The sequence below is a fragment of the Lutra lutra genome, chromosome 16, assembly GCF_902655055.1.
Source record: "Lutra lutra chromosome 16, mLutLut1.2, whole genome shotgun sequence".
Lineage (NCBI taxonomy): Eukaryota > Metazoa > Chordata > Mammalia > Carnivora > Mustelidae > Lutra > Lutra lutra.
The window spans coordinates 11963075-11976302 of record NC_062293.1 but is presented as its reverse complement, the minus strand read 5'-3'; the positions used below and the strand labels follow the sequence as shown (position 1 = coordinate 11976302).

The 13228-nt window shown below is 45.0% G+C and overlaps 1 long non-coding RNA gene across 1 annotated transcript; it reads right to left on the bottom strand.

The window, feature by feature from the left end:
- Positions 1-1429: 1429 nt before the first annotated feature.
- LOC125088043 (uncharacterized) lies at positions 1430-3750 on the bottom strand. The gene is made up of 3 exons (XR_007123559.1): positions 3671-3750; positions 3126-3130; positions 1430-1445 (listed from the first exon to the last, which is right to left on the bottom strand). It is a non-coding gene; the product is annotated as an uncharacterized LOC125088043 (long non-coding RNA).
- Between the last annotated feature and the right edge of the window lie 9478 nt (positions 3751-13228).

The window sequence follows — 13228 nt, the reverse complement described above, 5'->3', positions numbered from 1 at the left end:
ATTATGCCTGAAATACACAAGGCCCGGGGTACTTCGTATTGTTAAACGTAGACTTTAAAAACAGCTCCATGAAACCCTTTACAGAGAACACAGCTGATGGTGTTTAAAGGGCTTTTTCTTCTTTGGGGACCGTCCATGTATGTCTTGCGTTTCTTCTCCAGCCCTCGATTCCCCACCCTAGCTGCCACCAGGTGATCATGCAGAAATTCTTGGAGCCGCAGCCTTCCCCGAGCCCACCCAGATCCAGAAGGCAAGACCTCGACCGTGGCCAAGTTTTGCAAAAGTTTGCACAAATTCTTCCGGTAGAGTGGTGTCCTTGAGTGAGAAGCTTGTTAGCCTGCTCATTTTGCGGTGATCAATAACGCCAGGCGAAGAAGAAAGCCAGGGACGAGGCCGAGAAGGTTGGGAGTAATTGATGGCAGGGGCGAGAGCGATTCGGGCCGTGGTTGTCAGACACAGAGTGACACTTTTGTCTTGGCCCAGGAGGGAGGTAGACAGATGAGATCCAGAGACTCTGCGCCTAGTGGGGGTGTTCGGGGGGCTGTCTGGTTCCTCCGGAAAACCTTCTGCTAGGGGAGGGGGTGGGAGACAGCCAGTCGGCTTTCCTGGCAGGGTCGAAGATGGGTTGGGGGGTTGGATGTTCTCCTCCCAGATTCTCCTTCCTTGCCTGGTCCAAGGAGTTGGGCAGGGTGTGGAATCAGGTGCCCTGGGTCAATGTGTCACCACCCAGCATCTCCTGTTCAGCTGATGGGTCCTTGACCTGGAGGGAAGGAAGCCACGTATCTGAGGAGGCCAGAGTTCACTTAAGGGCTCTCCTGGGAGCTCCTTCCATCCGTATCTCCATCCCGAACTCCTGGGCTTAGCTGGCGATGGGCAGGCTCTGACGGTGTGCAGCCCTCCTGAGACTGTGCTGCCTGGCTCTGGGGAGCACAGCAACCCCTGAAAAGATATGGAGGGAACTTAAATGCAGATTGCTGAGGGACAGTGGGCAATCCAAGAAGTCTGCATACTGCACAATTCCAACCGCAGGACATTCTGGAAAAGGCAAAACTACGGACAGTAAAAAAATCAGTGGTCACCAGGGTTGGGGTGGGAGGGAGGGACGAACAGGTGGAACATGGGGGATTCTTAGGGCAGCGACAGTCTTCTGTGTGACGCTGTAATAGTGGATACAAGTTGTCCCACTTTTGTCCGAACCTAAACCCGTAGCCATGCCCAACACCAAGAGTGAATTCGGATGTAAAGCATGGACTTTAGTTAATCATAGTGTATCCATACTGGCTCATTAGTTGTGACAAATGTACCACTAATGGAAAAGGTTAATAATGGGCAATTTTGGGGGGGGGATGGTGAGAATTTGTGGTTTCCACTCAAAATTCTTTTAAATCTAAAACTGCTTTAAAGAGTAAAGCCCAGGGGTACCTGAGTGGCTCTGTCGGTTAAGCCTCTGCCTTCCGCTCAGGTCTTGATCTTAGGGTCCTGGGATTGAGTCCTACCTTGGGCTCCTTGCTCGGTGGGGAGTCTGCTTCTCCCTCTCCCTCTGCCCCTCCCCACTGCTTTCTCTCTCTCTCTCAAATGAATAAATAAAATCTTTTAAAAAAAAAGAGTAAAGCCCGTTTTAAATTTAAATTTAAAAAACAGGTCACAGAGACAAAAGCCACAGAAATAGGAAGAAGGGAGAGGTGAGCCGGGGGGGCTTGCATGGACACCTGTGATGTTTATTTTGTAGTTAGCTGCCAGAGGGCATCCACTGAAACCATGGTTACCCGAGAAAGTTCCTTTCTTTCCATGACAGGCTTCCTCTTGACCTTGCTCTGAGCATTTAGTGCAGGTCACCTCCCTGTTAGTGACACGCAGACCTGCCTCTAGCCCCCATTCTCATCAAACAGATGCCTCTTTTATGTAATGGGTGGGTGTCAACAACATTTGGAAAGTTGAATCAGCCTTTGAAATATACGAAGAGAATGTTCTCCAGTGCATTCTGGAGAGGGAAGCAGCACGTTTCAGAGCCGAGAAAGTGTTCTTTGAGACCATGTGGTTGGAGGTCCCCAGAGAGGTTCAGCTACCTGGCCAAGGGCACACAGCCAATCACAGGCCGAGCGAGGGTTAGCATCGGGATTCCCGACTCCCCATCCCGTCCCGTGACCTTCCCCGGGACCAGGCTGCTGAGTGGTTCTCAAGGGACAGAGGTGGTGTGCTGTGCTTTGAGGAGGCCTGAGCTCCCAGCTTATGTCTGTGTCCCCTTATTAAATCTCATAACCTCCCAGGCTTCCCTTTACCCATTTGTGGGCCTCTCCCCACACAAGCCCAGACGAATTTCCTTGTCTCCCCGCGTGTGGGTAATAGTCTTTCTCACGGCAGTGATGAGGACTGAGGTGCTTTGGAAAGTCGGCGGTGTCACCTGTGCTGGTTCATACCTCCGGGAACACTCCCCTTCTCCCACAGCTCTAAGTCAGGGGACCTTTTATTCCTCCCAGGGGTAAGGGGTGGGGTGTCTGTTATTTATTCCTGGCTTGGTGGGCCTGGGTTGGGGCACATGCTGCTGCCCCCCCTCAACCTGAGTGGAAGGACCCAACCGGCTAAGGGTCCCCCCCACCTTCAGTGCTTTTCTCTTTTATAAGAGAGAGGGATGCTCGATGCCGGGCCCATCGGGGTGGGTGGCTGTCCCTGACCGTGGGAGGGAACAGGTCCAAAGCTGCAAGGCCTTGGCCTCCTTGGGTCTTGGGGAAACCAGTGGCCGGGGGCCTCCAGCCCGCAGAGCTGGGCGGGGACAAGGACCCACGGAGGGTCCTCTGGACTCTTGCTCATTTCATTCATTATCTGCTCAACCTCAGATAAGGAGCTGTCAGTGTCCCCCTCCCCTCCCCTTCTCTCCCCTCCCCTCCCCGATCCTCCTCTCCCCGAGTCTCTGACTCAGGACCGTCAGCCACTTGGAGGCTCAGCCTCACCAGACGCTTCAAAGACTTTCCCACCGGGGGGCTGGGGCACCCTGCGAACTCCTTACAGCACCCAAGGGTTGGCTTCAAAGACCGAGTGTAACAGGGGCTGCCCCCCTTCAGAGAGGTCTTATCGCTTTGGGGGTGATTTCCCTCAGGAAGGGCCTTCTCACGAGAGAGGGCACGGACGTCCCCTTTGAAGGAAGAGCCTGATTGTCCTTCCTCCCCGGCCCTCCCGCACCTGCCCTGGGTCACCCCCAACCCTCTTGGTGTCATCTTGGCTCCAGGAAGATGCAGGTGAGGTGGGGGCCGGGAGAGGCAGGGCACAGGCCCGGCTCCCTGGGGGCGACCGGCCCAGCTCTGCTGGTGTCCGCACCTCAAGAACGCTACCCCCAAGGCTGCCTGCCATCTCTGAAGACTGGTTTGGCAGGAGCGTCTGGTTGCCAACACCATTCACACTCTGAAGGTGGGGTCCAGGACCCGGCTGGCCACGAGGACTCCTGCAACACGGGGGGCCTGGCCCCCACCTCTGCATGCATGTTGGAGGGGGTCAGCTTGCACCAGGAGGGCCATTCCGTGTCCTCCGCCTCTTTCCACAGAACATCCGAGTCCCCCCCAGTCATGTGATAATCAAAATATATCCCCTCCCTCAAGAGGTCCAAGTGCTCCCCATTTCCATGGTTGAAAGTACGGCTGGCTGGGGCACCGTGGTGGCTCCGTTGGCTGAGTGTCACACTCTTGATCTCAGCTCAGGTCTTGATCTCAGGGTCATGAGTTCAAGCCCCGCGTTGGGCTCCATATCGGGCGTGGAGCCTACTGGCCTCTGAGGGGCTCCTTGGGGGGGTGGGGGCTCCCATCCAGTCAGCCATGCACGCACACCCACGTCAGAGTCCTGGGGCTGTGCTGGGAGCTATGCCTGCTCCCCTTTCTGTGGTGCTCGAGTGCCGCACTCTGTCCCCTCAGAACACCAAGGCAGGGGTCACTGTGCTTCTGCCTGCCTTTCTCCCCTCTCCCCAGGTTCCCTGCTCCCAACACACACACACGTGTGCGTGTGCACACACACACACTTCCTCTTTCTTTCTCTCTGACACTCACACTTATATACACTCATTTACCATTCCACACTCATGCTAACATATGTATACACACACTCACACACAGACGCACATTCATCAACTCACATATACACGTGTATACACACTCACTTACACTCGTGCACAAAGCACACTTCCTGACACACACTTACAAACTCACACTCATGCACACTCCCATACCCCACACTTTTACACACTCATTCACAGACACACATCCTGACACATACACATACACAGGGGCTGCTGCGTATGCTTCCCCACCCCGAAGCCCGGGGGTTCACACTGGGCCTCAGAGGAAGGGCCCCACCATCTTGTGGGGGCACCCGGCTCCTCAATGTCCTGGGAAGGAAGGAAGGAGGGATGCTGGGGAGCAGAGGACACAAGGAGGGACGGGCAGGGAGGCTCCTGCGCTACCTACAACCTGCCCACCAGGGGCACAAGTCCGTGGGGACAGAGGCTTAGCTAGCCAGGGACTTAGCTAGTTCCGCCGAATGCCCCAGATCACTTTTAATCTAGTGCCCTCCCCCCTCACCATGTGGATCAGAAAAGTATTTCAGCCTCCCCTGGAAAATTTAGAACTTACAGAAAAGAAAAAGGGAAGAAAGTAAATCTCACACGATCTCACGGCTTCTTGAGAGATACCCGTTACCCGTTAAACGAACATTCTGGTGTCCACCTTCCAGCCATTCTCCTGAGCTACTGTTGTGGTTGGTGTTATGTGTCAGCCTAGCCAGGCTATAGGTATTAATCATGCCTCTGACTTTCTTTATTCTGACGCTTTCATGTCTTGGGGTCATGCTGGCCCCGGAGAGACTGTCCCTGCCAAGCTTGGCCGATTTCAAGAGATAGGGTAGAACTCATCCGCAAGCACACCTTCCCGGAGCCAGCCCACCGACTCTGAACCCACACCCACAAGGCCTCCTACAGACTCTCACACCCAGGAGCACCACCCCTTGCCCTCATCATGGCAGAGCCAGGGATGGGACCAGCATGGACAACACTGAGCCCCAGAGCCCACTGGAATTATTTAGAACAGCCCGTCCTAAATCTGCTTATACCACCTCACCCACTGCATCCTGGGAAATCCCCGGGGTGGCTCATTCAGTGAGGTGTCTGACTCTTGATTTCAGCTCAGGTCATGCTATCAGGATGGTGGGACTGAGCCCCATGTGGGGCTCTGTGCTCAATGCGGAGTCTGCTTAAGGTTCTTGCTCCCTCTGTCCCTCTCCCCTACTCATACACTCTAAATAAATAAATAAATCTTAAAAAAAAAAAAAAGACTCTTACCCATCCATTCCCCATGGTCTCTCTGCCTCCTGCCTGAACCTGGTGCTTCCCCACCTGCCCCGTCCATTGCTCCTTTCTCTTGGGGGGGCCCCTTCTCTTGGGATGTGTGAGTATCACCAACCGTCTTTTTATGGCAATCATCTCCAGGTCTGTTAGCCTTGCCGTACCTGAGTAGTAATAACTGCTCTGTCGCTATAGTCTGAAAATTCGTGTGCTCCACCAAAATTCAAATGTTGAAATCCTAACCCCTCGAGGTGATGGTATTAGAAGCTGGGTCCCGTTGGGAAGGTGATTAGGTCATGGGGGGGAGCCCCCATGAATGGAATTAGTGCCTTTTTAAAGAGACCCCAAAGAGCTTGCTTGCCCTTCCCCTCTTCTGAAGACACAACAGAGAAGTCACCAGTCTACAGCCTGGAAAAGGGATCCTCACCACACCCTGGCCATGCTGGCACCCTGACCTTGGGCTTCCCAGCCTCTATCGCTGTGAGAAATATACATTGTGTTTATAAGCCCCCCAGTCTGGGCTATTTTGCTGCATCAGCCCAATGGACTAAGACAACTAGAGTCCCCAGTTATTTAATCAGATACTAATCTAGGTGTCACCCTGAACATGTTTCATAGATGTGCTTGACATCTACAATCAGTTGACTGCAAGCAAAGCAGATTCTCCTCCATCATCTCCATGATCCTCATCCAATCAGCCAAAAGGCTTTATGAACAAAACTGAGGTTTCCCCTGGAAAAGAACTGTTGCTTTACAGAAGCAATACCAAGTTCTGTTCAAGTGCATGTGTTGTTTCTTTGGAGAAATCTCTGTTTACTCCAAAATCATGAAGATTTCCTCCTGTGTTGTATCTTTCATGCCTAAATCTAAAATCTACCTGGAACTGATTTCTTTAACTTATGGTAAAAATACATAAATTTACCATCTGAACTGTTTTTAATTGTAGAGTTTGGCAGCATCAATGATATCCTCATTGTTGTGCATGAGATCTCTAGAACTTGCTTCCACCTCTTGGCTATTAGGAGCAATGCTGCAAAGAACATGGGTGTGCAAATGTCTGAGATCATGCTTTGAATTCTTTTGGACATATACCCAGATGTGAGACGGCTGGATCCTTCAGTAGTTCTATTTATAATTTTTTGAGGATTGTCTATGCTGTTTTCTGTCACAGCTGCACCATTTTATATTCCCACCAACACTGCACAAGGGTTTCAATTTCTCCACCTCCTGGCCAACCCTTGCTATTTTTCAGTTTTTTGATAGTAGCCACATCTTATTGGGTATGAGGTGACATCTCACTGTGGTTTTGATTTCTATTTCTTTAATGATTAGTTTTATTGGGCATCTTTTCACAGCCTTATAGGCTATTTTATCTTCTTTGGAGAAAAGTCTCATCAAAGACCTTGGTCATTTCATTTTATTTTATTTTTCCTTAAGTAGGCTCCACAACCCACATGGAGCCCAATGTGGGGCTCGAACTCACAGCCCTGAGATCAAGACCTGAACTGAGATCAAGAGTCACACACTTAACTGATTGTACCACCCACATGTCCCTCCTTTAGCCATTTTATTTATTTTATTATTTCTTTTTTAGAGAGGGAGGGAGAGATGGGGGAGGGACAGAGGGACAGAGGGAGAGAAAGAAAGAAAATCTTAAGCACCAGGTGTGGAGCCCCACACTGAGCTCAATCTCAGGACCCTGAGTTCATGACCTGAGCCAAAATCAAGAGGTGGTTGCTCAACTAACTGAGCCACCCAGGCACTCCTCCTTTGGCCATTTTAAAATTCAGTTATTTGTTCTTTTTTTCCCCTCAAGGTGTAGAGATTATTCCCATATTCTGGATATTAACCCCTTCTCAGATATGTGACTTGCAAATCTTTTCTCCTGTTCTGCAGGTTGCCTTTTACTCTGTTGTTTACCCTGATGCCCAAAAGTTTTTGAGTTGGATGTGGTTCATCGAAATGTTTTTGCTTTTGCTGCTTCCGCTCTTGGTGTCAAGCCGAGAAATCCTTATCAAATCCACCATCATGAAGCTTTTCCACTATGTTTCCTTCTAGGAATTTGACACTTTTAGGTCTTACAGTTAGGTCTTTTATATGTGTTGCGTTCATTTTCGTATATGGTGTAAAGTAAGGACCTAACTTCATGGAGGTGATTTTTGTATATGGTATGAAGAAGGATGGAGATGAATTTTGTTCCATATGTACATATGTACATCCAGTTGACCTAGTGTATTGAGAAAAGTCTCTTTTCTGCATTGTTCTGCAATGCCACCTTTATAATAAATCAAGTTTTTGTATACGTAACCATCTGTTTGTGTTTCTGGGCTCCCTATTTTGTCATTTTGGTCATTTATCAAAATCTCACCATGACCACAATGTCTTAATTATAGCAATCAATGTATTTATATCAGGTAGAGCAAGTACTTGCATCTTGCTATTTTTTGTTAAGATTGTCTTGGCTATTCATGGCTGTGTGCTCTTCTATATAAATTTTAGGATCATCTTGCCAACACACACACACACACACACACACACACATGCACGCACACATGATCTGTCATAGTTTTGATTAGGATTGCACTGAATCTAAAGAATTTGGGAAGAATTGACATCTTTATAATATTGAATCTTTCTCTCTTTTTAAAAAAGATGTATTTATTTGACAGAGAGAGAGAGCATGAGAACAAGCAGAGGGATTAGCATGGCACAGGGTGAAGGAGACACAGGCTCCCTGTTGAGCAGGTAGCCCAATGCAGGGCTTGAAACCAGGACCCTAGGATCATGACTTGGGCTGAAGGCAGACTCTTAACCAACTGAGCCATCCAGGTGCCCCAATATTGAATTTTTCAATAGATGAATGTAGTATATTTCTCCATTTATTAAATCTTCATTAATTTCCCTCAAGAATTTTTTGTAACTTCTGATAGAGGTCTTGAATATGAGTTTTAGTTCTACCTAGGTATTTAATGATTTTATAGGTTATTGTAAGCGAAATTTATAAAAATTTCATTTTCTAATTATTAAATGTTTGTATATAGAAATACAATTTGTTTTGTATAGAGTTTATATATTCAAATAATTTTCTAAGTTCTCCTATCATTTAAATTTCTCAATATGTTTTTAAAATTTTCTACATACAAAACTATGTTGTCTGTGAACAAAAATCCTTCTATTGCTATTCCTTTTTCTTGCCTTATTCCACTGATTATGTCTTCCAGTATAATGCTGCATAGAAACATTATTAGTGAGCACCCACATCTCTTTCCTGATCTCAAGGGGATGATTTTAACATTCACCATGAAATATTATGTTTACAGTAACTTGTAGGGGTTTTTGGTTTTGTTTTGCTTTGATTTTTATAAACACTTTTTGTCAGGAAGTTCTCTTCTATTCCTGGTTTATGAAGACTTAAATTTTTTTAAGCCATAAATTGTTGTAAATATTATCAAGTATGTATCAAATCTGCATCTAATAAGGTAATAATAACATTTTTATTATTTATTCTGCTAGTATTTTGAATTATAGTGATTAATTTTCTAATGTTAAATGAGCCTGGTTTCACTTGGATAAATTCAACTTGGTTGGGATATATTTCCCTCTATTTATATCTTAGAAGTTGGCTCTGCATTTCTGCCAATTTCACTTATAATTTGCATCTGTGTTCATTAGATACATGGACCCCTGATTTTCCTTTCTTGCAAAGACCTTGTCAGGATTTTGTGTCAAGATCATGCAGTCCTCAAAAAAAAAAAAAAAAAAAAAAAAAAAAAAAAAAAAAAATCATGCAGTCCTCATAACTTGAGTTGGAAAGTATTTCATCTTTCTGATTTATTGGAGGAGATTATGTAAAACTGATGTTACTCTTAGATGTTTGAAAACAATCTGCTAGTGAAGTTATCTGCACCTGGATCTTTCATTGTGGGAACTTTTAAATCACAGATTTAAAAAATGTTTAATTAGATTTAGGACTATTCACATTTCTCAATTCTTCTAGTGTCAGTTTTGGTAGGTTAAATTTTTCTAAAATTTTAACTATTACATTTAAAGATGTTGGTATAAAATTCTTTATAATGTCTTCTTTTGCTAGTATTTTAATGTCTTTAGGATTTGTAGTGATACCCTCTGTTAAGTTTAATTCCTGATACTGGTTATCTATAACTTCTCTTTTCTTAATTTTTAAATTTTAAAATAAATCTTTTTAATCAATTTAAAGAATCAGCTTTTGGTTTTATTGAATCTCTCTATTTTATGTTGGTTTTCTGTTTCATTAATTTCTGCTCTGAGCTTTATTTCTTATTACTTTCTACTTTGGGGGGGTGTTTAACTTACTGTTGTTTCTTCTAACTTGTTAAGTTTGGTGCTTAGATCACTGATTTTCAGGTTTTCTCTTTTCTAATGTATGAAACTAAGGAAGGCTATGTAGTCCCTCCAAGTATCACTTCAGCTGTATCACACAATTTATACTGTGTTATATTTCATCACTAAGTTAAAAACCTTTTCTTTTTTCCATTATGATTTATTCATTTACCTATGGGCTATTTAAAAGTATATTTTAAGGATGTCAGTGTGGCTCAGTCAGTTAAGTGTCCAAATCCTGATCTCAGCTCAGATCTTGATCTCAGAGTCATAACTTTAAGCCCTGCATTGGAAAGAAGGAAGGAAAGGAAGGAAGGAAGGAAGGTAGGAAGGAAGGAAGGAAGAAAGAATAATGTGTATTTGGAATAAGTCCAATTTTTCATGTTGTTCAAATCTATTATATTCATACTGATTTTTTTTTGTCTCTTCATTTTACTGTAACTTCAGAGATATACTAAAATCTCTCTCTGTGATGGTGGCCTTAATCATTTTTTTTCCTTGCAGTTCTGAAAATTGTGGCTTCATGCATTTTGAAACCATCTCGTTTACTGCATGAAAATTTAGAATTATTACATGATTTATGAACTTAAACTTCTAGTATTTAAAACATTTTTTCTCTTGTAATGCTTTTTCCTCCCTTAAAATCAACTTTGTTTTAATATAGTTATACAAGCTTTCTTTTGTTTCATGTTTGCATGCATACCTTCTTCCATCCTTTTACTTTAAACCTTTCCATATCTTTACATTTTATATTCATCTTTGGGGGAAAATTGTATGGCTCCATTTTATAAAAAATAACTTATTTATAATATTTGCCTTTTAATTACAAAATTTAGTCCATTTACATTTGGTGTAATTACTAATGTATTTGGGTTGAAATCTATCATCTTACTTAGGAAAAACTCAGTATGTAGGCCTATAACCAGCCTAAAATTATGGGCAGAGGATTACTGTGCCTGATATAATTTATAGAACAATTTCTTTCCCCACCCTTGAAGGTTTGCTCTGGATTGAGGAAAATAAAACTTGGTACCACTATCCTTTCTGCTTATAGAGATAGGCAGGAGTATTGATAGACCTGTTGAAGAATTTCATCCAGCTAAAGTAGAGAAAAAGTGGAATTTCAAGACTTCTGCTCAGTGTTCATGTAGCTAAGGTGGACATGAAGAATGCATAACTTTATGTGTGGTGGTAATGTTATCAGTATAATTTCTCATGCGTGGATGGATGAGTGGACATGTTCTAGAAGCAGAAGGATAAGCAAAGAAAGGGAAACAGAAACCGCCTATATCTCTTTATAAGGGACTAGGGACCTTTTGTCCAATAATATTGTTTTTAGAAACTATATATCATCCTGAATATGAATTTAGGCTCTATTGTCTCTGAGAATTATATTACATTATTATATTATATTATATTATATATTATATAATATTATATTATATATTATATATTATATCCATGGAAAATATATGTATCCTGTCCAAAATTTACCCACAGGAGTGTGAAGACTGCCCAATGAGTGAAGGGGTGTGTCTTCCCTTGCTCTGGACTGTGCCACTGAAGACTCTCATGGTTTTATGCCAGACTGAGTAACTCTGATGGTTGAGCTTTATTTTGGGGATTATTGTGTCCCATGGGTTGCACTGGTGGGTGGTGAAACTCACTGGTGAAGCTCCCAGATGAGAAAAATACTTCTGGTAAGAGGAAATATTTTCCCTAAAGAGAGACAGAGGTTAAGGAAGTGACTCTGTATTTTAGGGAGGGAGAAGACCTCAAGGCAGGGAAGGATAGCTTCAGAGCTTACCCTATTTTATCTTCCTCCATCTGGAAACATTCATTTTTTATATTCAGTTTGAAATGTCTTTTTTACATAAATGTTTTCCCTTTTTTTCTCTATACTGTCAGTAGTATCTATTGCACAAACCACAGGCAGCCCTACGTTGGTGATGTGTATGTGCTGGGGGAACTGGGGAGGTCCAGGGAACAAGGGTCTTCCAAACCAGCATCATTCCCCCTCTGAAGCCAGCATTCCCAGGCTTACAAGTGACAACCAGTAGAATGATTAACAAGCCCTGACCTCGTCCCAGTTGTCCCTTCCACCCCATACATTAGAGGAAGATGCTTTTTTTTTTAATTAATTTTTTATTTTTTCAGCATAACAGTATTCATTATTTTTGCACCACACCCAGTGCTCCATGCAATCCGTGCCCTCTACAATACCCACCACCTGGTGCCCCCAACCTCCCACCCCCCCACCCCTTCAAAATTCTCAGATCGTTTTTCAGAGTCCATAGTCTCTCATGGTTCACCTCCCCTTCCAATTTCCCTCAACTCCCTTCTCCTCTCCATCTCCCCTTGTCCTCCATGCTATTTGTTATGCTCCACAAATAAGTGAAACCATATGACAATTGACTCTCTCTGCTTGATTATGCTGAGTGAAATAAGTCAAGGAAGATGCTTTTTGAAGAGGAGAAGCAGATGCTTGTGTTACAATGAATGGTTACTCCAAAATAAATATCCCTATTTATTGGACCCTCATATTTGGGCTGGATAGAAGGATAAGAGGATCCCTGACAGGGTCAGGATTAGAGTGAGGTCATTGAGGTGAGTTGTGCAAGGGCATGACCCAACCCTGTCTTTATTTTAAATTTTGCTCTTTTTTTTAAATCATAGACTTTTTGCATTAACTTGGAATTTTCAAACCCTTGAACAAAATTTCATTCATCTTGATGACAGAGTCTTTTAAGTGCTCCCTTAAATTTGTGCCTGAGGCAAGAGCCTCATCACCACACCCTAGACCGAAAACACGTGGACACACCCTTGTCTGTGTGCACACACACAGGTTGTAGCCTCTGCTCGCTCCCTACAAAGAATATCACAGTGCTTTGAGCATGTCTCCATGCTCTGGCACCAAATGGATTTCCTGCCTCTAGCACCATTTTCTCTCCCTACCTGCCTACGCAACTCCTAAGCTGTCTTCCAAGACCTGAAGTCAGCTTTAATGACCTCCCTAGAAAGAAATGATCCCTGTTTCCTCCAGGTTATTCCTTCACCCAGTACGTACCTCTCTCCCTGTACTCGTCACACTGGATTTTAATTATCAGCTCATGCGTCTACCTTTCTCAACAGGGTGAGTGGTCTTCATGGGCAGGCTTCTGGTGGCCTTGGGATCTCTCCATTTCCAGCAGCCGGCACACAGTAGGTGCTCAAGGAAATACGCATTCAATGCCCAGTGAAGACAGGGACGTGGTTGCCATTTTACCAAAAAGGAAATCAAGCTCAGAAGGTTGGGACGGCTTGCTCCAGGCCACACTGGGTCAGCCGGGCTCAAAGCCAGGTCTTCTGCTGCCCACATCCAGCGCTGCGCGCACTGCCCAGAATAAGCAGCGTCCCTGCAGAGAGCCAGCCCCCACAAGTTTGTGGGGAGCCAGTGCCCCCACCGACCACCACAGCTCCCTGCCCAGAGCTCCGCACCGCCCCGACCCACCCTTGGCAGCTCTCCAGGGCCCCGCTCCCTGCTCCCCGCACCACTTCCCCCAAGGAGGC